This window comes from Ornithorhynchus anatinus, chromosome 20, assembly GCF_004115215.2.
Source record: "Ornithorhynchus anatinus isolate Pmale09 chromosome 20, mOrnAna1.pri.v4, whole genome shotgun sequence".
Classification (NCBI taxonomy): domain Eukaryota; kingdom Metazoa; phylum Chordata; class Mammalia; order Monotremata; family Ornithorhynchidae; genus Ornithorhynchus; species Ornithorhynchus anatinus.
Window position 1 is genome coordinate 7,957,797 of NC_041747.1, and position 24,585 is coordinate 7,982,381.

The 24,585-nt window shown below is 43.6% G+C and overlaps 1 long non-coding RNA gene across 5 annotated transcripts in view; it reads right to left on the reverse strand.

The window, feature by feature from the left end:
- Positions 1-10,002, reverse strand: part of LOC120639053 — a 210,315-nt gene extending 200,313 nt beyond the window's left edge. For all 5 annotated transcript variants that reach the window (XR_005661224.1, XR_005661223.1, XR_005661221.1 and 2 more), the window contains exon 1: positions 9,937-10,002. This is a non-coding gene — a long non-coding RNA (uncharacterized LOC120639053). The remainder of the gene's footprint in view (positions 1-9,936) is intronic.
- Positions 10,003-24,585: the final 14,583 nt, after the last annotated feature.

A 24,585-nucleotide genomic window follows, 5' to 3' on the forward strand; every position in this document is an offset into this window, starting at 1 on the left:
AACATGGACAAGATGAAGTAGAATTAAAGATGTCACATTTCATTCATATATAGTTGGCCTTCGTGTTTGAAGAAGATGCCACTGATGGTGAAGTTCACCTAAGAGTACAGGTATGAATGAAAAGTCAAATACAAGACACACTGGGCACACAAAAAGATTATTCCCTGTTGTGGTGTTGTTTTCAATGCTTAAGGTCCCTGGCCCTTTCGCCTCCTTTCCCTTTCCATACAAAGCTTTTGCCAAAATAGAGGGGCTCCCATCTTGCCGGCCGGGCAACTGACTCCCAATTTTCAGCTGGGATGCAGTAACGCCTGAGGCTTTGGTTTCCCATGTCCTTAAAACCCTTCCTCTGTCCTCCTTGCTTCCAGTTTCCTAATTTCATTCATATTTATTCTAACAATATCAAGATTGAATATCAATCAGTGGTATTTATTGAGCACTTACTGTGTGCAGAGCACTGCTAAGTCCTTGGGAGAGTACAACACAACAGAGATGGTAGACAGGTTCCCTGCCCACAATGAGATTGCAGTCCAGAGGGTAGTGAATTAAATATTTTAGAAGGTTGAATACGTGAAAGTATTTTTCCATTCTTAAGCACTAGGACTCTGTGTGTGTGTGTGTGTGTGTGTGTGTGTGTGTGGCGGGGGGGAGAAGAAAAAATGTATTAAATCCAGGTTTGTCCTGTTTTTGGAGCAATACAGTAGGTTTGAGCCATCTGGGGATAGCTGAGCGATGAGGCCCTGGGGTCCACCCTTGCAGGTGCAGTTAAATTGTATTCAGACTGACTGTACTCATTTCCTCTCAGGCCCAAAACTGCAGGCACAAATGCTATAAAAATCAACCTGACTCCACATGTTTCATAAATGCATGTACATTATCGATCACTAAATGATGAATCCCCAAATCCCATAAACGACATCCAGGGAGATGGGAACTGACTCACTGCCTGCGCCCGGGTTTCTCTCGGACGTAGGGATGACAGGCCAGGCCTCCGTTTTGGGCCTCTTTAAGGATGTAAAACTAGGAAGGAGCAGAGCCGAAAGGCAGGGCTCAGAAACACCGAAGCAATGTCATGGCGGCAGTGTGGTCTAGTGTAAAGAGGATGAGTCATGGAGTCAAAAGACCTGGGTTCTAATTCTGGCTCTGCCATGTGCCTGCTGTGTGACCCTGGGCAAGTCACTGAATTTCTCTGTACCTCAGTTTCCTCATCTGTAAAATGGGAAATACCTGTTCTCCCTTCCTCTCAGACTGGGATCCCCTTTATGGGACAAGGACTGTGTCAGATCTGTCAATACATAATCTACTCCAGTGCTTTATACAGTGCTTGGCACATAGTAAGCACTTAATAAAAATCACAACGATTATTTATCCATCAAGCTTAGTACTGTCATCTCCCACGGTAGCAACCAGGCTTGGAGGAATATTGTGATCCCTGCCTTCTTTGACCCCATTTTAATGGTTCAGGAGCCACTTTCTGAAACTCAAAACTTCCCTTCCCATCAGGGCCAAGTGGCAGAGTGAGGATTAGAATACAGGTCCTCTGACTACCAAGCTATGCTGCTTCACACTCAGAAGTGAAATCAGCCTGATAAAAAGCAGAAGGAGTAATGGGGTCAACATGCCTTTGCCGACCTAGAAGTAACAGACACACTTTGGATTACGTGCCTGTTGCTCAATGTAGCAGAATGACATCATAGGGAACTTTTACCCCTGATGTCCTCCCCCTTTGCTTTGGTGCCTGTTTTCTCCTTCCCACATCCCTGGGACTAGCAGCAAGAGCCAAGGGGGAATGACGCTTGGTAATTAAAGTAAAAATACCAGACATAATGCTTCTCTCTGCCAGACAGGAGTGGAAGAAGCCTGGGCCTGGGAGTCAGAGGACCTTGGTTCTACTCCTGGCTCTGCCATTTGCCTACTGTGGGAACACGGGCAAGTCACTCAATTTATCTGGCCTTCAATTTCCTCATCTGCAAAATGGAGATCAAATCCTACTCAGGATGTGAGCCCCATGTGGGACGGGGACTGTGTCCAATCTGATTATCTTGCATCTACTCAGTGCTTAGTATAGTGCTTGGCATACCATAAATTTGTAATAAATACCATAATTCATTAATCTGGACTTAAAATCTTTATGCTTGGTCATTATAAATGACAAAAACTTATCAGTCAGAAGAATTTGCGGTCTATTTCACAATTGTTACTCGGTTTGAAAGAGTAGGAGTTGGCAGAGATTATGGCTGTGCAGTTGCTTGTAAAGCAAGCTCAAATTTATTTTCTAATCATGGAAAAGATGTGTTAATATGACTACTACCCTGACTCTCTGGAAACCACCAAGCATCGAGACGAATGAGTCACTCATTCATTCAACACCGAGTGATGACCAAGAACCAAAGGGAAATGAAAAATATTTCCAGCAGCTTACAAACTCAATCGATCAATGGTGTTCACTGGGCACTTATTTTGTTCAAAACACTGTACTAATCAACCAATCAAATTTATGGAGTGCTGTGTGCACAGCACTGTGCTAATGTACACTTGGGAGAGTGGATATGCCCCTTGCTCTCAGAGAAGCAGTATGACCTAGTGAAAAGAGCACAGGCCTAAGGAGTCAGAAGACCTAGGTCTTAAATCTGGCTATACCATATGTCTGCTATGTGACTTTGAGCAAGTCGCTTAACTTCTCTGTGAGTCAGGTACTCCCTCTGTTAAATGGGGTTTCATTCACTCATTCATTCAATCATATTTATTGAGCGCATAAACTGTGCAGGGCACTGTTCTGAGTCCTTGGTAAAGTACAATATAGCAACAGAGAGAGACAATCTCTGCCCACAATTTAAATCCTACTCTCTCATACTTAGACTGTGAGTCCCATATGGGACAGGGACTGTGCCCCACCTGATTAATTTGTATCTACCCCAGTGTTTAGAACGGTGCTTTGCCCATAGTAAGCGCTTAACAAGTATGATAATAATAGTTATTATTATTAAGAAAGTTACAACTTAAAGGAGGAGAGGTTGGAAGAGTTCCAACAATCTTCCCTGGGCCATCTTTAATCCTAAAACATCCTATCTAAAGACAACTTAAAAGATACTCTCCAACTCATACATGGGCAAGCTGTGCCTAAGCATCCGCCCAGCTCTACGTGCTTCCGATAGGCTCAGTCACAACACACTTTGGTCAACTGGCAGAACATTTTGATTCCCTTCAAGTTAAGGCTGTAGCAAGCACCAGGACAACCACAGGCCTGGAACGAAAGCTGGGCTGGGAGGAAGACAGAGAGCCAGACTCATCCCAAGGAGAAGATGGGGACTGTGGAAAACTTGTACAGGGAGAAGCCTTCCATGGATTTAAACCGAGGAAGGAGAATGGTTGCCGCTCTTGCTCATCCTCTGAGCAGCAACTCAGGAGCTTTGAGCCAAACACCAAGTCCAAGCCGCGTCATCCTGTTGCAGGACATAGGTAGGTTTCTCCTGACGGGGCTTTCTCCTGCCAGAAGAGCCCAGTAGAGCCCGGGGGGGCGGGGGGTGCCTAGAAGTGTGTAGTGGAGAGAGAGACTCCAGGCCGCAGCTGCAAAGTTCTCAGCCAGGGATACCCCCACCCTGCCCCCCGGTCTCTCTCCCAGACCCACTGTCTGCAGCTGGGCGTATGCTCTACACCCTGAGAATTGTTCAGCTGCTGCCCAAATTACAGAACAACAGAACAGAGGAGCCGGCAAAGCCCCTGGGAGATCACCTGGCCCAGCCCCCTGCAACCAGGAAGGGGGATAACTAAACCATCTCGGGCAACAAGAGGCAGCAGCTCTCCCCCATGAAAGCCAAGTGGTCCAACGAACCTCAGAACTGCAAATCCGGCCAGTTTCCTGCACGGAATGACCTGACGGAGTCTCTTGGATAAAAAAATGTCAAGGGCCTGCTCTTGGGTTTCTTTTGCTAACATATGGTTGCTTTGGAGTAATTAGAGGAAAATGAAATAATAGCCTTCAGGACTTCTCGCCGGGAACTTCCAGTTAAGAATTAAATTATTCAAAAGTAAGACCTGCTGCTTACATGACTATCGGGCGGAAGCGTATCTTTTGGAGAAACTCCCCTCCTCAGGGACAGGATGTTAAACAGCTCCCTGAAGGCTCCATTATTTCCCTCTGTTCTCAATCAGGCATCTGGAAGCCCAACAAACAACCCCAAAGCAGCCAAACTTCTGACACCCTGAACTCTACTGGATATAGCTGACCTTCCAACAATTACCCATTTGACTGGATTATGACTTGGAGAGCTCTGCACTACTATATCAATCCTCTGAACAGAATGAAACTTGGGGGTTATTAATCTCTATGTCCAAGTGGCATCGCTGGAAACACTGCCTGGGGAAGGTCATCAGTTCATCTGTTACGCTCTGCTCCATCGATCGATGGTATTTACTGAACGCTGTGTGAAGAGCACCGTACTAAGAGCATGGGAGAGTACACTGTCTTCGGAGAGTGTTGTCTTGTGCCATCCTACTCTCTGAGTAGGTTATCGTGATCCCGAGAAGATATTTATACCAATTCTCCCCCAGTGCCCCTTTCACAGAACTCTCCCAGGAGCTAAGCTGTATGGATTACTAACTACAGGAATAGATGGAGCCACAAAGGCACAGAGTCACAACACTGACTTGGTCCCCAGGGCTGACAAGTTCACCAAGCCTCCATCTTTGTGCCAATGTCCATAGTAATGGCGACCCTAACAGCCATATTTGAGTCAAGCAACCAAACAGGATCACAAACAAAGGTCTGCTACCGCAAACAAAATCAGCCCACCAGCAGCAGAGCGATGTTTGCCAATCACCCCTTCTCTGGACTGTGAAGGGAGGAGAATGAATGGCAGCAGTATACCCAAAGAGTTATTCGAAGGCAAACTGAAACCGGGAAACTGGGAATAAAGAAGAAGCTCTTTAAGACATAATGAAGCAAAACCTCGAATAATGCGGCATGGCCATGGACACCTGGGAGACAGTATGTGGAAACAGATGAGCCTGGCATTTAGCAACTAGAGATGAGTTGGCTCCCCATCATCATCATCAATAGTACTTTATTGAGAGCTTACTGTGTGCAGAGCACTGTACTAAGCGCTTGGGAGAATGTACCATAAAAGAGTTGGTAGATAAGTTCCCTGCTCTCAGTCTGGGGTCGGGGGGACAGACAGTAATATAAATACTTTATAATATATAACAAACAGATATGAACATAAGCGCTGTGGTGTTGAAAAGGCAGGATGAATATCAAGTGGCCAAAGGTCGCAGATACAAGTGAACAGAAGATAGAAGGGAGAGGGAGCTGGGCAAAAGAGGACTGAATTGGGGAAGGCCTCTTGGGGGCAATGTGACCTTAATAAGGCTTTGAAAGTCTGGCACATACGGAGGGAGAGGGAGTTCCAGACTAGAGGGAGAGCATGGGAAAGGGGTTTAGAGCAAGATTGATGAGACTGGGGCACAGTGAGTAAACTGGAGCTAAAAGAGCGAAATGAGTAGGCTGGACTGTAGTAGATCAGTGAGGTGAGGTAGGAGAGGGAGAGCTGATCCGGTGTTTTAAAGACTATGGTAAGAAGTTTCTGTTTGACACAGTGGTAGATGGGCAATCACTGGAGGTTCTTGGGGAGTGGAGTGACACTCTAAACTCTTTTTTGTTTTTAGCAAAATGGTCTGGGCAGCAGAGTGAAATATGGACTGGAGTGGTCAGAGACAGGAGGCAGGGACTTTCAGAGAACTATGATACCTAAGTGGAGAAATGAAAACTGGACATGGCACTATGTGTAACAAGTGCAACAGTGGGGTGTTCCCAGAATGGAAGGGAAGGTTTTCCCACTGGAGTCTTTTCAGCTACACTTTGACTCACTGAGAAAAATCTCAACATCTGTGTTGTCATTGTGTAAAGATCATCTTTGTATCTATGTATAGATAATCTATACCAATACTTTAATAATTATGGCATTTGTTAAGCACTTACGATATACCAACCACAGTTCTAAGCACTGGGGTAGATATAAGTTAATCAGGATGGACACAGTTCCTGTCCCACATGGGGCTCACTGCCTAAATAAGAGGGAAATATACACCAGATATTTAGATACGCTATATGGAAGAATTGAGTGAAAGTGGATACGTAAATACTTATGTAAGATAATTATCATATTGTGTTATATCTCTATAGCTTTATAGAGAGCTGTGTCTCTCTATCTCTATATAACCATGCATACCCAATTCTTCCATACTGTGTTATTTCCCTGTGGGTTTTGGGTAGGACCTTTTTTTGAGGAATTAGAGCATGGGGAACATTCTTCTGACAGTGAACATTTATCTGGAAGAACAAGATGTGTTGTTGGAAGAAATCACTGTGCATGCGACATCGGGCAAACATGCATATTATAACCCGAGGGGCACTAGGAGCATAACACTGCATTCCAGGAGAACCAAGCACATAACATGCAGCGTTATGTCTGTGGAGGGAGAGATGAGCTGCCAAGTCCAACAGAAATGCCAACTTGGTCTTGAACTAGAGGAAGACAACTACATCCCTCCTTGTCCAAAGCATTCATGTGTGAGGTCTTTGCCCAAGGGACCCCAGAGTTTGTTAGGGATGTGGTAGGGGGCCAGTCAGGAGCAGGGCAGTGGGCAAGTCCAGAGAGCCACTTTGCCATCAGCAGGACCAACAAAGCACCATAACCTGAGACATTCCTTTAAAATGGCTAAGAAGCTGTGGTGGGAGAGGAGTGATTGGCAACTTCGTGGCTCACTGGAAAGAGCACGGGCTTTGGAGTCAGAGGTCATGGGTTCAAACCCCGGCTCTGCCACTTGCCAGCTGTGTGACTTTGGGCAAGTCACTTAACTTCTCGGTGCCTCAGTTCCCTCATCTGTAAAATGGGGACTAAGACTGTGAGCCCCACGTGGGACAACCTGATTCCCCTGTGTCTACCCCAGCGCTTAGAACAGTGCTCGGCACATAGTAAGCGCTTAACAAATACCAACATTATTATTAACTTCTTTTCTGAAAGAGAGTGAGGTAAGGGTGGAGAGTGGTCTCTTTGCCCTCAGTGACTTCCCAGAGGGTGTTGCTGCACCCTCAAGAATCTCAGATGGGAAAGCCACAATCTGAATGAAATTCTCCCAAGGGCCATCAGATTTTTATCTCACAATGTCTCTGGGAGGTAGGAATGAGCTTGCTAGTGTAAATTTTAAAGGTGCAGGTTTTCTAAAGCATGCCTAGAAAAAATACTAAGCCCTACCATAAGTTTGTCTTCATCCTCACCAGTCGACCACGATGGAACTTATTAAGTGCTTACTGTATGCAGAACATATGGCAAATCCTTGACAGAGTACAGTACAATAGGTTTGGTACACATGATCCCTGCCCACAAGGAGCTTACAATCTTGCCTGCTTGGTGACCATGGGCAAGTCACTTACATGCTCTGTGTTTCGGTTGACTCAGCTGTAAAATGGGAATTAAATACCTGTTCTTTCTACCCCTTAGGCTGTGAGCCCTGTGTGGGACAGGAACCGTGTCCTATCTAATTATAACTAACCCAGTGCTCAGTACAGTCTTTGGCAAAAACTAAGCACCTAAATACCAGAGTCATTATTATTTGTAATAATGCTGATTGATTTCCCACCTTATCAATTTAAAACCCTGCACTGGCCTACCTCCCCTCTCAATCTACCCCTCTCTAAACTCAGCTCTCTCCCTCCTCCATCCAATAGCTTCAGCTTCCTTTCGGACACACCCCAGGAATACACACAGTCAGCCATCTGGATTTCCACTTGATCAATTCTACATCTATTTTCAGATCTCATGAAAACACAAAGTTGTTATTTTTTCTTCCCCTCCCACTTCCTCTCCAATTTCTCTCCTGCCTCAGTTAGGGGACATTTCACCCACTGGAGTGTGTGCAGTGTTTTGTTTTCCTGAAGTTCGAAAAAGCAGCTGGTTACTATTTTCCTTTGATACTGGGAGCGCTGGGAACCAAGAGGCTGAGCGACAACCCAGAAACCCAAGGAGGGTAGAGTCTATCACTGCCTTGACCCGGCTGGTGGCAGCTCTGCCCCTCTAGGCCTCAGATGGGGATTACTCAACCCACTTGTTGCAAAGCATTATGGTTGAATCTAAAGTAGTGACGGGATCTCTCCTTCCCCATCAGGCTTAGGGGCCGTGTCCCTAAAATGGAGTCCTGCCTGGAAATAGCTGGCCTCTCAGCCTGAGAAATACACAATTAGACATCAGGGGTGCCTATCTAGGGAGAAGGAGTCCTCTGTCCCAGAAGCTCAACCATGGAGCCAACCACCACCCTCAAAGCTGGCCCCTGTGGGAGACACCTACATCCTGACATTTGACATGAAAGGCAATTCTGGGTTTCTGACCTCCTCTTGGTCTATAACCCCCCTCAGGGGTTTTTTGAACAAGCAGAGGTGTTGACCCTGCTGAAATCCACCTTATTTAAATTTGCCTTCAATCAGTTGGTGGGAGTTTCTGAGCACTACTAACAGTAATTGTAATTTTAGTATTTTTAAGCACTATGTCCTAATCATTGTGCTACATGTGGGTAATTACAATACAATTAGATCAAAAACAGTCCTTGTCCCACAAGGTGCTCACCATCTAAGGGGGAGGGAGAGCATGTATTTCCTTCCCATTTTACAGATGAGAAAACTGAGGCACAGAGGAGGTAAGTGACTTGTCCAAGGTCAAGTGGCAGAGCTAAGACTAGGAACTAGGTCTTCTGACTCCTGATCCTCTACTCTTTCCACTGGGCCATGCTGTTGACCGGGGGCACTGCAGACTATAGATCAGAGGGGAGGAGGGTTCAAGGCTGCTTAAAAATATACCTGAGGGTTGATTTTTTTTTAATTGGAGACATGGTTCTTCTTTGTATCTTAAACTAAATTTCAATTTACACCATTGATTGTTAAGCAGCCCGTGGGCTCTCTCAACTAAAATCCATGATTGCAGAGTGGAAACGGATTTCCAAGATTATACCTTCGTCAGGTTCCTCGGGAAGCCGTAAACTGGCCGTGCAAATCTTGAAATAGCATTTTATTTACAGAACGTTGGATCTAAGAAAATGATAGTAATTAACCTCCCTCAGAAGAAAGCAGAATAACAATTGAGCATTGCTAACCTGACCTATGGAGGTCCTGGAAAGACTTAAAAGTAGATTGGCGAAATGATGGTGGAATTCCCTGTACACTTATCATCTTTGAAAAATCCTACAAGCAATGCAAAGCCACCTTGGCATGATCCTAGATTAGGAAATCCTGGAAGATACATTTTCAGAAATAAAAGGAAGGAAAAAAGAAGGGACATAAATTATGTCACAGGCATGTTCCTACCATGATTCTCCCCCAGAGGCTTGTGGTACTACTTCACCCATTTCTTCACTTTGGAAACTGGTATGATTGATATTCATTTACCTTTGTACTAAATCGGATGGAATCTGCTTGCACGTGGACCATCAAGGAGTTGCTTTTCTTTCTAAATTGGAAACCCTGAGGCGCATCTTTTTTTTTTTGCTTTTTGGAAAATGTCACCAGGACACACTGGACAGATGGGGATGGAGGAGGAGAGATCACCAGATAGGAAGGACAGAATCCAATATGCAGACCTCAGCCCCAGGGACCAGAAACCCAGGGGAGCCAGCTCATTTTGATTCAAACCTGGAAATCTTCCCCTGGAAAGCCACATTCCAGGGAACAAATTCCTTGGTGCTAAATGAATTGCATTTTCCATGCAAATATATAGCAGCTTCAATTATACCCATTACTATCTGATCCCCTGCTTAAGTTCCTGACCCCACATGTGGGCCAAGAAGCCACTGATTAATAGATTTCTTAAATGGATCATTATCCATCATCATCAGCAGCACCATCAACAGCAGCAGGATTAATTAAGCACCAACTGGATGCAAAGCACTTACTGGGATCTTGAGCACTTGCGGTAGAAATAAAAGGTGTGATCCCCGCCCTCAAGCAGCTTCCAATCTAAAGGGGAAGACAAGCAGACAAAAAAAGACTAAATATTCCAAATACACAAACGATCAGTTAAACAATTAACAGAATAAACGAATACATAAGCATGCAGATGGACGATGGGATGGTATAACTAGAAAAGGGAGAGGGGGGCAGTGCTAGTCGTGACGAGGGAAGTGAAGTAGGAGACAGAAGAGGCTCTCCATCTGCCTACTCCCATGCTCCTGACCCTGTTTTTCTTCTGACACCCCCAGCTCGCATTCTTCACTTCTTCCCAGCTAAGCTCACCTTCTAACTGTACTTTGCTGGAAACTCATCAGTCCCCAATGGAATGCATTTCTGCCTGAAGGCAACTTCTTCCCCTGCTCAAATTGTCTACTGTAAAATCTTTTGTGGCTCCTTCCCCCTCCAAGTCCATCCTCATATTTCCTTCCCAAAGGCCTCTTGTCCCCAGCAGGAGGCATTCCTGGGGACCCACCTGATGCTAGTTCAGCCACTGTTTGGAGGCAAATCAGAAGAGGAATTTCGTACTCTTCCAGGTGCTAAGCACAGTGCTCTGCAAGCAGAGCTGTTCAAAATATGTTATTGATGATGACCAAACTCTCTTCTCATCATTTTTGATGGACACCTCAGCCAGAAGGGGAAAGTCAATGAAAGACAATAGCCAAGGAAGGGGGAAAAAATTCACGTGACATTGAAGGCCACAACAAAGCCCCACTTCAGCATGGCAAGTTCCCCTTCTCCTTCCTCTGTTCCTAATGGACAGGGTCGATGTGCGAAAAAATAAGAGGAAAGATTCAGAAGGATTTGCTTCCTGGGTTCTAATACTGGCTCTGCCCCTTGCTTACTGTACGGTTGTAGGCAAGTCACTGATTTTCTCCATGCCTTTGTTTCCTCATCTGTAAATCTGTAATATCTGTCCCCCCCTTCTTACTTAGAATATGATCCCCATATTGGACAGGGACTGTATCTGACCTTAGTACAGTGCTTGACAAATCATATAGTAAGCCCTTAAATACCACAGTTACCATTATTATAAACACTTACAAATGCCACTATTATTGTATTAAATGCTTAAATACCACTGATTAATATTACTATTATTATGTTATTCAAAATTCTGGCAATGCCAAACTGCCTGTCTTGTAAACAAAGGCCACCATGTTTAGGGGGATAGCACTCCAAAATACAGAGGGTTGCCAATTGATAGAATCACCCTCCCATATCGCAAAATACCTAGTCCAATTGTTTTATATGGGCTGAACCCCCAAATAAACTAGCTAGTATTGTTGGCAAATGAACAGTTTTCCCCTGGCCTACCAAAGGCACCCACTTTATTTTTAACTCTAGTATGTATTCTGTACCTCGTGGACCACAGTTATAATTATGTTCCTCATAAAAATAAGACAGTAACTCCTCATCCAAAAGACTAGGATGCAGTTCATTAAAAAAAAACCACACCACAAAAACAAAGAAACCTCACATGAACATGTCTTTGGAAAACAGGGAACTGAAGTTGCACTGATGTTTGGTTTTTAAAATTGGGGTCTGCTAAAGTGGTTTGCTTGGAAAAGTGAAGGACTGCTGTAATACGTCGTAAGTCACTTCAGGAACATAAATGGTAAAGTATGGCCCCTGGATAGTGAAAAGTAAAAGTCCTTTATGCCTCTCCACTTGACAGCCAAGATGCAGGTTTCTTAGTTAAAGTCACGTTCAATCAGAGAAAGAGATTTAACCCGGGAAGAGGGTAAGGGGTTAGGAGGTTAGGGGACCTTCACACTGGATGAGACCCAACGAGGTGAGGAGAGAAAGCAACAGGCTTCCCAGACACAAATGAATCTTGCCCAAGACCCACCTTATTGGACTGCCTGATTGAGGTCCTGGTTGTACACAAGAATCCGGCTGGATATTTTATAGTACAGAAAGATGATTTCCAGGAAACCACTATTTCACAGTGGGGTTTAACTCCTGGAGCCTAGAGGATAGTGGTTTAGGGCTGACACCTTCTTCCCCAAACCTTCAAATTCTTGAACCACCTCTCCTACAGATGGAAGATTTGGAGGTTCCATGTCTTGAAAGCTGTCCAAATGTCTAAAGCTTCTGCATCTGATCATTTTTCTTATCAGCAAGGCTCTTGGGTATCTCCAAGCCCCAAATGCACACTGGAATTATCTTAATGTCTATCTCCCCTCCTACATCATAAGTTCACAGAGGGCAGGGATTGTACCTACTAACTCTATTGCCAGGCCCGTAGCATTCTGTACCCAGTAGGTGCCCAATAAATGCTATTGATAACAATGAGGGTGGAGGGGCAGCAGAGACTCGGAACTCCAATGCCCCCAAAATCATTTCCCCCTTCCCTCTGTCCTCCCACCAAAGAAGGCCGCTTCAAAAGTACCTATATTTTATCAAATTGACTCAACTCGTCTAAGATACAAACAGTTCCGATTCAAAGAGGCTTCTGTAACAGCATTTAATCCACTTAGACACATTAATCCATTACTGAATGCATTACTCAGATCCCCTCAACAGGCAGCGTGTGATCTAGAGTCAAGTTTGTTAGGCTTGGATGAAAATAATACTGAGAAGGATCTGCACCTAGGAGACAAGATTTCCTCGTTCTGAAAATGCTGACGGTCTAAATATTTTCTAGTGGGTAATTAAAAGAGCCTGGTGCACATTTTACCACTGAAGCACAGAGCATCTTTGTGCTGGTGATCACATTTTAAACAATCATGGCCTAACTAGCTTATCCCAGTCAAAACGAGCCTCTGACCTTGTCTTCTGTGCTCTATTTTGGAAAGCAAGAATGAGCACGTGGAATGGTTACTATGGAAACACAAAGGCTAAAGAGATCACATCCCCTCATTAGGAAATTGACCCCTGAGTGAAAAACCAATGAATGGATGGTCTAGTTATTTTAAGGAAAATCAGGTCCCAAATTTTATGGAATGAACCACCCCCTCTCTCACTCTCCACCCCCAGTATCACCCATCACCCCCTAACAACAACAACAACAAAAAAACACAAAAAAAAACCTAGGATGAAAATGATTTGAATTGATGCCATGGTTATTTATAAGAAGGTTTGCATGGTGATTTTATTTGCTATTCATCAATAAAAATGACCCTAAAACCATTTTTTTAATGCCCTTTTGATGGGGTGTTGGGGAGGGGGAGACCTCCATTATCAGACCTCCATTTCCTGCTCTAATTTATTTTATTGTCCATCTCCCCAACTAGACTGTAAGCTCACTGAAGGTAAGGATTGTGTCTATAAACTGAAATGTACTTCCCCAAGTGATCAATAAACACCACTGACTGATTAGCTGCAAAATGGGGCTATAAACTCATTCCTGTTCCCTATGGAGAATGAGGATTGGGTGGACATTAATCTGACGTGGGACTGGGATCAGGTCCTGCCTTGTTTCCCCAGAAGGAAGAAAAGGCTCCTTACCTAATCCTATCGCCACTGGCACTCATGCAACTACTGTTTCATAATGGGGGTCCTATGAGACTTGGAGTGAAGGGAGCCCTTTCCTGGCCCTTCCAACAACTCCCGATCGGTTAGAGGTGCCTAGGAAGTCAGGGTGTAGGCGGCTTCAGCAGCCGTTAGCTCCGAGGGAAAAACTATCAAACAGAGAATTCTCCACTTGACCCAAGCTTGTCTGGCAGAAGCAGAGAATAACTATAGCAACTAAGTACGCCCTCACCGAATATAGGAATATAGAATATAGGGCCCTATATTTGCAGCCCTCCGGAAATCCCAACTCCTCCAACAGGCTTTTCCTGATTAACTTCCAGCCCCTAAAGGTGTATAAGCCCATCAGCCATCTCTTGCTCTTAGGTAACTACCTTCATCCATCTTCAGCATGTTATCAATCCATCAATAGGTAGGTATGCATCTATGCTCACCGCACGGGTGGATACTCAATAAATGTTATTACTACAGTTGATCCTATCACCACTACCACCCTCTACAGGATCTTGGTGCTCTCTCTGCAATGCTGAGAGTGGATGAACAATGCCTGCTCCTACCTACATCCCAAGGATTTTTTTTTTTTAACAAGGTCTGATGATAAGTAACTCAAATGTTCATTCATTCATTCAATCATATTTATTGAGGGCTTACTGTATGCAAAGCACTATACTAAGTGCTTGGGAGAGTATCATATAACAACAATACACAATATAACAACACATTCCCTGCCCACAGCGAGCTGCAATGGAATTGAGGAAAAACATTATGTAAAGCCAAGGCGTGGGTGCTTTGTAATCTCCCAAGGGCATTTCATGATGCAAACTCATTGATCTTTTTTTTCAAATAATTCTGGTGGGGCCAACGACTTTGCTGGTCTTTGGGAACCACTTTTTATTGCCCCTCTGGTACTCACTGACTGCAGAGATCAACCTAGCTGAGGCTACACCTTCTCAGAATCCACAGGGTCAGTTGCTGACACCTCCAAAATTTTTACCCATCAGTTTCAAAAGTGTCTTATGAAAACGATCAGAACTTGGAAGCAGGACCATCTTTTCAGGGCCAGATTTTCACCTATGAAAATAAAGCCTGTACTGCAGAACTGAAAAAACAAAAAACAGAACTAAATGAAACAAGAAACAACTCAGGAAACCTAAGCTAAAACCTGGAGGACTAACTGCTGGAAAAAAGAGGTCATCAGAGGATAAAGGCTTTTCTTTAAAAAATGAAAAGAACCAGAAAGTCCACAAAAAATAGCAAGTCAAATTGTGGTGACCACCCAGGATGTTTAAAATCCAATCAATAAATTAGATTTAACTAACCTCCTGGGCTGAAATGACAGCTATCCAAGAATTCTGAAAGACCTAAAAGGGAAAATGGTGGAACCTTTGGTGACAGTATGTAATCTATTGTTACAAATGTTTGCTCTACCCTTCTAGATCACTGATGTCTAAGCATCCTGACTGGAGAGGATCTAGAGAAGAGGCACTACTAAATTTTCACAGACACAACATACACCAACAGCCAACCCGATCACTCATGAACTTACTTATCCCCTCCCTCAACATGTTTATACATTAACACGTTTAGTCAATTCTCCATTCAGTGATTTGTACATAGTTTTACGTAGTACATACATAGTCTTCCCCATTAGAGAGTAAACTCCTTACGAGCAGAGAATGTTACTTCTCTGTTTTGTACTTTCCAAGCACATAATGTGCTCCATCTTTACAACAAAGAACAACTCCACCAAGCTGAGGAGGTAGGGTGTGGAGGAAAGGGTGGGAGAGAGAGACCATTGGTCTTGACCCAATAATGACATTGCTTGGGATTCTTATTCCCGCCACGGAACAGGGCTCGTGGCAGGGCTAATGGAAATTAGGCAGAAGTTCTAATGCACAGCAGGTCTGAAAGAAATGGAACACACTCTGCCCCTTCTCTTTTGTTCCATCTCCGGTTTGGTTTCCCCAGAAACGTGCAGGTTTTGGCTGCAAGCAGATGATGGTTTACTCTGTCTTTGGAATTGGCCAAGAGAAGGTTGGGAGTGGGAGGAAAGCCACTGGGTAACAGAGATGGGCCAATGAAAAGTCTGCAGGGCAAAGAGAATTTTTGGAGCTTGACGGTTTTTTGGAAAAGTTGGTCTAATGATTTTATAAAAATACCTTCAGCAAAAACAAAAGCTCATTTTTTTTCTCCAGTTGTTCGTCAATTAAAAGCATCAGATCTGAAATTGAAACTCGCTCTCACTGGTGTTCCCAACCTAACCTCCTGGGAGTTCCTCACTCTTGGCCCTCCCACCTCCGTCCCCTCACTCACACTGTTCTCCCTGCTTAGATCTACCTCACTCCCAACATCAGACAGATCTCAGCTCTTCCCTCATTCTAAACTCTCCTAAAATCTCACCTCCTCAAACATGCTATCCCAGATAGATTCCCAAACACCCTAAATCACAAACTTATCTGCGACTTCTAGCACTTATGAACTTATTTATATCCATCCTCAGCACTTCCATAAATTCATCTATTCAACTACTTATCTGGACTACTTGCCGATATTTTTATGTCCTTCTCATCCACTAGGGTGTAAGCTCCCTGTAGGCTGCAAACATATCAATTCATACTCTACAAATACTACTACAGAGAAGCAGCAAGGCTCAGTGGAAAGAGCACGGGCTTGGGAGTCAGGGGTCATGGGTTCGAATCTTGGCTCTGCCACTTGTCAGCTGTGTGACTGTGGACAAGTCACTTAACTTCTCTGTGCCTCAGTTACCTCATCTGTAAAATGGGGATTAAGACTGTGAGCCTCATGTGGGGGAACCTGATTACCCTCTATGTACCCCAGCGCTTAGAACAGTGCTCTGCACAAAGTAAGCGCTTAACAAATACCAACTTTTTTTTTTTTACTAGTACTAGGAGGTTCCCTTGATTAAATACCTGACTGTTTACTCCTTGTGGGCAGAGATTCGTTCTACCAACTCTATTGTATTATACTCTTCCAAGTGTTTAGTCCAGTGCTCTGTTCACGGTAGGCACTCATCACCATTGATTGATTCAGTAGAAGGAGATATTTTACCTTCCTGGAACATCAATATGAGGCAGCAAAGCCCATGACTGGACCTAGGTCTCTTCCTGGCAAGGAATTTATCTAGGGCCCCATGAAGTAACTGGTCTTCACAACCAAAACCAAGTTATTTGTGATCAGTCAATGATGATAATAATAACAGCATTTGTTTAGAGCTTATTATGTACTAAGCACTAGAGGTAGATGCAATATAAGAAGACTGGACACCATCCCTATCTCACATGAGGCTTTTAGTCTAAGAGCGAAAGAGAACAGTTATTTTACCCCAGGTTGGACAGAGTCTCTGTACCATAGGGGGCTCACAGTCTAAGTTCGATAGAGGAGGATTTAATCCCCATTTTACAGATGAGGTAACTGAGGAACAGAGAAGGTAAGTGATTTGTCCAAGGTCAATTAGCAAGCAACTGACAGAGCTGAGATTAGAACCCAGGTCTTCTGACACCCAAGCCCCTGCTCCTTCCACTAGGCCACACTGTATCCTGGCTCCTGTATCTTTCCATGAGGTCACTTAGCATAGTACTTGCCAAATACCATAATTAGTAGTATTATTAACTTTAAATTGTGAGACCCCCATTGACCAGAATATCTGAAATGCTGGACCTGTATTTTTCCCAGCAGTTGGTTCAAGTGCTTCACATCTTATCAGCGCTTAATAAATGTGACTGATTGTGTTTTATAATAAAGTATCTTATCCATAAATAAAACAAATTAACATCAACTTAAATGAAATCCAAGTATGGGTAAACGAGATTTTAAATAGAAACCAAAGCAATAAAATATTAAAGCCAAAAATTAAAGGCAAATATACTCAAATCTCAAACAGATACTACTTCTGAGGTACACAGCATTTTAAGAAAGCAACCCCAATGATAAGTGTTGGGAGTGCTAGATTCTTTTATGGATTTCCTTTATGATTATCTTGACATATGTGTATAAATTGTAATACACTACACTGCACCAGACCAAAACCAAGTCAACATTTCTACTTATAAAGATCCTCTCAGAAAAAGGTTCCAAATGAATCCTCTCCTGCCTCAGTTTCCTCCTCTGCTAAATGGGGATTAACTCAATTAGTCAATCAATGATATTTATTGAGTGTTTACTGTGTACAGAGCATTGTACTAAGCAAATAAGAGCATACAACACAACAGAATTGGTAGACCCGCTCCCAATCTACAGGTCTCCTTCTCAGACTGTGAGCCAAGTGTGCAACAGGGACTGTGTTCAATCTGATTAGCTTGTATTGTATTATCTTGTAATGGTTGGCTCTTATAAAGCACTTAACAGATACCCCCCAAAATAAAGTGTGATACCCAGTGTGGAATTTGAATCGGGTTTCAACCAAAATAATGACCTCTTGGCTTCTGTCTGTTAATTTACTGCTCATTCCAGTTCCTAGAACTTGAATCCCGGGGCCTAGACAGTGATCTTCTCTGGAAAGTTTTATTCAGTGGTGTTTGTAAGTGGAGGGAGAACTGAGGAAAGAGAGTCCCAGCTGTTGCTGGAGGAATGGATGAATTTTGACAAGCCCTCAGCATTTAGTGCAGCTCACTGTAAAGCAACCACTGGCCACGCATTATGGAATGCCCACTGGGCATTGGTTGGAGTCCCTGGGAAAACCTTCTGTTGGGGTTTACTTTAAGCCTTAGGGAAGAGAGATGTTCTTGGTCCCAAAAGAAAGAACTTTCAAACAGTTCTGCAGTCAAAGTAGGACAACTTGGACATTTGGAAAACTGGATAGCATTCCTTTAATTGATAAAAGCCAAGAAATTCAGAATTAAAGCTGAAAATCTATCCAAAACCTCCCATCCCCAATCCTGCTGGAGATTTATTTACAGCCTGTACAGTATGTAAGCCAACTGCAGAGCTTGCTCCTGTGCACAGAGGGCCGATTCCATCCTTAAAGGAACACTGCCCAGGGCAGAACCGGTCTAATGTTTAACCTTATTGTTCCTGTCCGTCTGTTGGCAGAGTTCATAACGAACGTTCACGGCGTTTCTTCTCCACACGGACATGACTCAATGAAAGGGAGGGAACAATGCTAGCAGTTTGTGGCACTTACAACCTTACAGTAAAAATGACCCACAAACAGGGCAGAAGGAAATGGTAAACTCTCAGCTTGTCACCCCAAAACTATCCGAGGTATAAGGTAACGGCTCCCGAATAAATCATTTTGATCTTCAAAGGTCCCTTTTCTTTTAGAGGAACTACAAAGGCTGGGAGGCTTGAGGCTTTTGTGGCTGAAACCATTTTCCTAAATGAATCAGCCACTTTCCTGGCCCTGCTCAATGTTCATAAGGTACGAAATAAAAGGCTCGGATATCTTCTTCCACTCCACTGTTTCATGGTATTTAAAATGACTGGAGGCAAGGAGGCTTACTTCAATTATACATACAAATTGCGGTGTTTTTCTTTTGCTCCCAACTGTAAATCTGCCCTCCATAAGCCCTGGGTGAGCTAGGAAAGCATCTGCAAGATTCATTTCCCAGCCTCACATCCATTCAATTTCTACATCTGCCATCTACCATGTCATTTCTTGAGCCTGGAATCTCCCCGTTCCCTTTTCCACATAAACAATCCTCTCCCCCAGCACAGACCACTGATCACCCCCTTCCTCGCACCTCAGATCCCTCTGCCTTCCAATTGACCAGACTTCATCACATCCCAGCCATTGCCAGGTAGAGAAGCAGGGAGGTTCAGTGGGAAGAGTCCGGTTTTGGGAGTCAGGGGTCATGGGTTCGCATCCCGGCTCTGCCACTTGTCAGCTGTGTGACTGTGGGCAAGTGACTTAACTTCTCTGTGCCTTGGTTACCTCCTCTGTAAAATGGGGATTAAAACTGTGATCCTCACGTAGAACAACCTGACTACCCTGTATCTCCCCCAGCACTTAGAACAGTGTTCTGCACATAGTAAGCGCTTAACCAATACCAACATTATTATTATTATTATTATTATTACTGGATCCCATGCCCCCTGCTGGTCACCTGATTAAATGATGCCAGGCTGGCATGCTTCTACCATGTTCTCGTAAAAATCAGAAACAGCAGAGTCCACGCCAGGAAGGAGGACGCCACAGATTGGGCGGTAAAAGGGACGGTCTTGGGCTCACTCTTTCCCTGCTACTCACCCATTGGGCCTTACACATCCGCTAAAAGAAATGCAAAGTTGAGGCAATTATTCAGATGATCAAGTTTAGACTGTGAGCTCATCGTGTCTGTTGCTGCATTGTACTCTCCCAGGCGCTTAGTACAGTGCTCTGCATATAGTAAGCACTCAAAAAATAAAATTGACTGAATGAATGAAAAGCCCAAAAAACTGGTGTAAAAGAAAAAGGAAGGGTGTGCTAGGGAGATGGAGTTGAGGCTGGCTTGAATTAGTCCCACTGGTTACCTAACTTACTGAAAAAATGTATACGGACTAATTAAAATTGACTCAAGTTCAGAAGAATGAACACAATTCGATTTGGCTGATTCTCTTGGACATAGACTCCCAACATTTTGTTCCATTGGCCTTGGTTAATGAAATATCCAATCAATGGTATTAACGGAGTGCATACTATGTGCACAGCATTGTATTGAACTATTCGGAAGTACGCTACGATATAGTTGGTAGGCATGAAAACTGCCCACAGAGAGCTTGGGCAGACAAGAGGAAACAAGACATTAGAATAAATATCAACAAAAAGGTCAGTTGAGAGCATCATCACTTCACTATAACTGATGCCAAATCAGTTTCCCACTTGGAGAAGCACAGTTTAAGTGCATCATGTCATTTCTAATGCATATATCTTACTTCACAGGTAAAACCACTTTCCATTCTGCCAGTACTGTCAGGACAATTGACAGAGCAATGGAGTTACGATAGGATATGCAACAGTTACTGCTTTCCGGGGAATCTTTTCCGGAGATGAACAGAAAAGAGTTGGTGCACTTTAGTTGTTTACAAAGTAGCAGCATAAAATAATCTTTACGTTAAGGGGGAATGTTAATATTTAGATATATCTAAGGGAAAATAATAACAGTTTTTAATGTTATCCAAAAGATACATTTTGAAGGGAGAATTTTATTTCATAACATTTTTTTTCTTATAGCCTAAAAATATGAATTAATAGTTAACTATAGAAAGAGATGCCCATAGTTGGCAACTTGGGTAGAGTCAGCCATAAAAAGACATTTCGTTTATGTAACATGTCAGCATAAAAAAAAAAAGATTTTCCTGGAATGTCATATGGGGTCAAAAGTTAAGGACAAGCCTTCTATTTAGGACAAAGACTTCTGAAAAAGAACAGCACCAGCTACAATTTGGCAAGAGAGTTTGTCCAAATTTCCCTGCATGTTTACTCATTAATACTAATTTTAATAATAATGATTGTCACTGAACAACAATAATGGAAAGTAAATGTCCTCAGACAGGCAATAATGCTTGTTTTCCTCATGCATTTTGGCAAGAACGCCAATTAGGGAATGTTCACCCAACATCATGAGCCTGATAGAACACAGCACACCACAGATTCAGAATTAATTGGTGTGTGCGCATATCTGTACTTGGAGAGGCTGCAAGCTGGTTGGGAGGACCATTCCAGAAGAGGAGGAAGCATGTCTACCTTCTCCACTGAACTTGCCCAAGTACTTACTATAGTGCACTGCACACACTAAGCGTTCAATAAATACCAGTGAACGACTGATTTGTTTAGTCAAGTAAGAGTATAGAAACACATAGAAAAGCAAAGCCAACAATATTTTGAAGCACTCATTTGGAGTTTCAGAGGAATTTTCTAATCCCAGATCTGCCACTTATCTACTGTGTGACCTAGGGCAGGTCAGTCACTTTAACTACTCTGTCACGCAGTTTCCTTAGCCGTAAAATGGGGATTAAAAACCTTTTTCCCTTTCCCTTAAAATGTGAGCTTCACTTGGGACAGGCACTATGTCGAACCCGATTATTTTGAATCCGCCCTGACCCTTAGTAGAGTGCTTATCATATAGTAAGAGTGTAACAAATACCATAACGATAATAATAATAATTATTAGAGGGTTACTGCCCTCTGGGTCACTCTCATACCTTTTTACTCAAATCTAGGCTTTGAACTAAAATGAGTTATCTGAATTCAGACAAAATAAGCTATTGAAAATTCACCCTTTTCTTGCAAGTCCAGCAGTAAGACTCAGAGTATAGTACTCAGAAAATACGGCTTTTTCCAGCCATGTAGCTTATATGAACTCAGTCTACCCTTGACTCTTAATAATCTGAGCAAAAACATCAGTTTGAGCTGCCCCTGAGTTTAATTTTTTTTTTATCGTCTCCACAATGGGTGTGAAGGGGAATAAAGACCACCAATTTTCAGGATCCCTGTAATTTTCTATCACTAGATGGAAAACAGCTCTTCCATTCACATAATGGGCTCCGCTGAAAGGCAAAGCCACTTCTCTCTATTTATTTAAGCATAGAGCTAGAATACAGACCAGCTCGATGAATTCTAAACATAGTCCACATCTGGTCCAAAAACCACAATCAATTTATTGCTTCATCTGAAACATTTTCAGCGTCTGTCATATAATATATTTTCACACATTTCTAACAAGACGTTTTCTTGGATGCAAAATAGACAGGTATATCTGTCAGTTCAATTTCACGCTAACGAAACAGAAGACTTTTTGGCACGGATTTCGACACTGTCTTTGGAGCAGTGTAGCTATCATGTGAAGAGGGTATTATTTAAGGATACCAAAAGCTCAGCAATTTCTTCCAAAGAGTGGAATTACTGACAGCATAGCGAAATAAAAAATACATATCTGCCCCTTTCCTTTTTCCCATTTCAACAGAACACGTGACTGCAGTTACTTCAAGTAACTGGGATGTTCCACGTACATTTTAAACCCACCTTCCTTCCAGGCTTGAGAGGTTGCTCTCCTGCAGAATTATTACCATTCTGACTATGGTATTTGTTAGGCACTTAGTATGTGCCAAGCACTGAACTAAGTGCTGAGATAGAAACAAAATGATCTGATCGGATACATTCCCTGTCCCATATGGGGTTCACAGTCTAAGCAGGGGGAAGAACAGATACTGAATCCCCAATTCTTAGCTAAGGAAACTGAGGCATAGAGAAGTTAAGTGAACTGCCCATGTTCACCCAGCAGGCAAGTGGCAGAGCTAGGATTAGAATTCAGGTCTTCTGATGCCCAGGCCCAAGTTCTTTCTACTGGGCCATGCTGTTTTGAATTCGGCCAAACGCAATTCGGAGCGTTTTGAAGCTCAACCTCCAGAGATCGAGCCCCGTGTTGTGGAGGAGAATGGTCCCGGGGAAGCTGGTCTAAGTGACTTAATTGCCAGTGCTGAGCAACCACTGTGGTCTGGGCATTGATCAGGTACTGCGACCCCCCTATGACCAACTGACTGTGAAACCTGGACCAGTGATTAAGAGTTCAACCAGCTTCCTCACCAGTTTTATCCACATTGCCTTCATTAAAGCAGGATGGATTCCAGGTTGACCCTTCAGGAACACACCTGTCCTCTCCCGAGCTGCATACAGAGGGTGGTGTAGGTGAGCAAGGTGCAGCCTTGAGTCCCAGGTGGCCTCAAAGTGCCACCCAGGGAGGCTTGCCACCTTTTCCACTAGATTGCAAGGTACTTGAGGGTAGGGATCTTGGCTACCAACTCTACTGTATTGTTAGTACAGTGTTCTGCACACAGTAAGCAGTTGACAAATGCCCTGGTTGATTTCCAGTAGCCCCTGTGACCAGCTCACCTCAACCCCGGTTCCCAATAGGGCTGTGAGGTACCTGCAACCCTTGGTCTGGCTTCCCACTGTCCCCAGAAGTTTTCCTAAGAGGGACCAAGAGCCTGCACTTCTTCATGGCTGGGGACTGGGACCTAGGGGTTCCACATTGGGGTGCGGTCCTCGGGGCCAAAATTTCACAGGGGGGTCCTCCCCGCCCAGAACCCACAGGCACTTTGTGCTTCCAGAAAACACTCAGAACGATAACCTGAGCTTCTTGTTGATGTAAGCTGACATCAATCTAAGTAGCTTGACTTTTGGGGGTCCAGAGAATGGAGATCCCAGGCTGGGCTGCAGCCACCCAGGCCCAAAATCTTCAGCAGAGATCCTAAAGACCTTTCTCAAGTGGCCCTTAGAGAGACTACGTTTGAGCAGCTATAGCTATGTTCTAATTGTCTAAAGCAGAGAGAAGCAGCATAGCCTAGAGGAAAGAGTGTGAGCCTGGGAGTCAGAGGACCTGGGTTCAAATGCCAGCTGCTGCTTCTCTGCTATGTGACATAGGGCAAGACACTGAACTTACCTGTTCCTCTGTTCCTAATCTTCTCCCTCCTACTTAGACTGTGAGGCCCAAGTAGGACAAGGATTACGTCCAACCTGATTATCTGTCTCTACCCCAGTGCTTAATATGATGCTTTGGCAAATACTAAATGTTAACAAATACCATAATTATCATTATCAAAGACAACAATTGATAGGCCTGAATTACAGGTTAAAAAACAAAACAGCACACAGAGTAGAAGTGAAGGGTGAAATAAACTGCCTGGGTTATGTCTCGACTTCCATCTCTCACAGAGGCGTCTTTTCTACTTTATCGGTGGGTTGAATGTGAAGGTTTTACCCTTCAAACTCTGAAGAGAGTTCAGGCTGTTTTTTAGAAACAGCAAACCCGCAGGATCAGTGCTTTCCAAAAGTTGTGTGGGAAAGAAAGCACTGTTCAGCCTTTTTGAAAGTATTTGACACGTGCTGATGGGAATCTAACACGCCTTCCAGAATTCAAAATTTGACTTTCCTTAAACGGAACAGAAAGTCACCAATTGCCTGTGAACACCACGGAAAAAAGAGTCAACTCCGAAGAAACGCCAACCGTCAGCAAGTAGGAACATTCGCATCTATTTTCACATCTGCACTCCTCTGGGACATCTGACATCCAATCAGAAAATTCTCACGTTTTCCTCTGCTTTGAGTCATAAATAGTGAAGACACGGTCTTCACCTGTCTTAAATTCTGTCAGCGGGCTATAAATAGGCCACAACATTGAGGA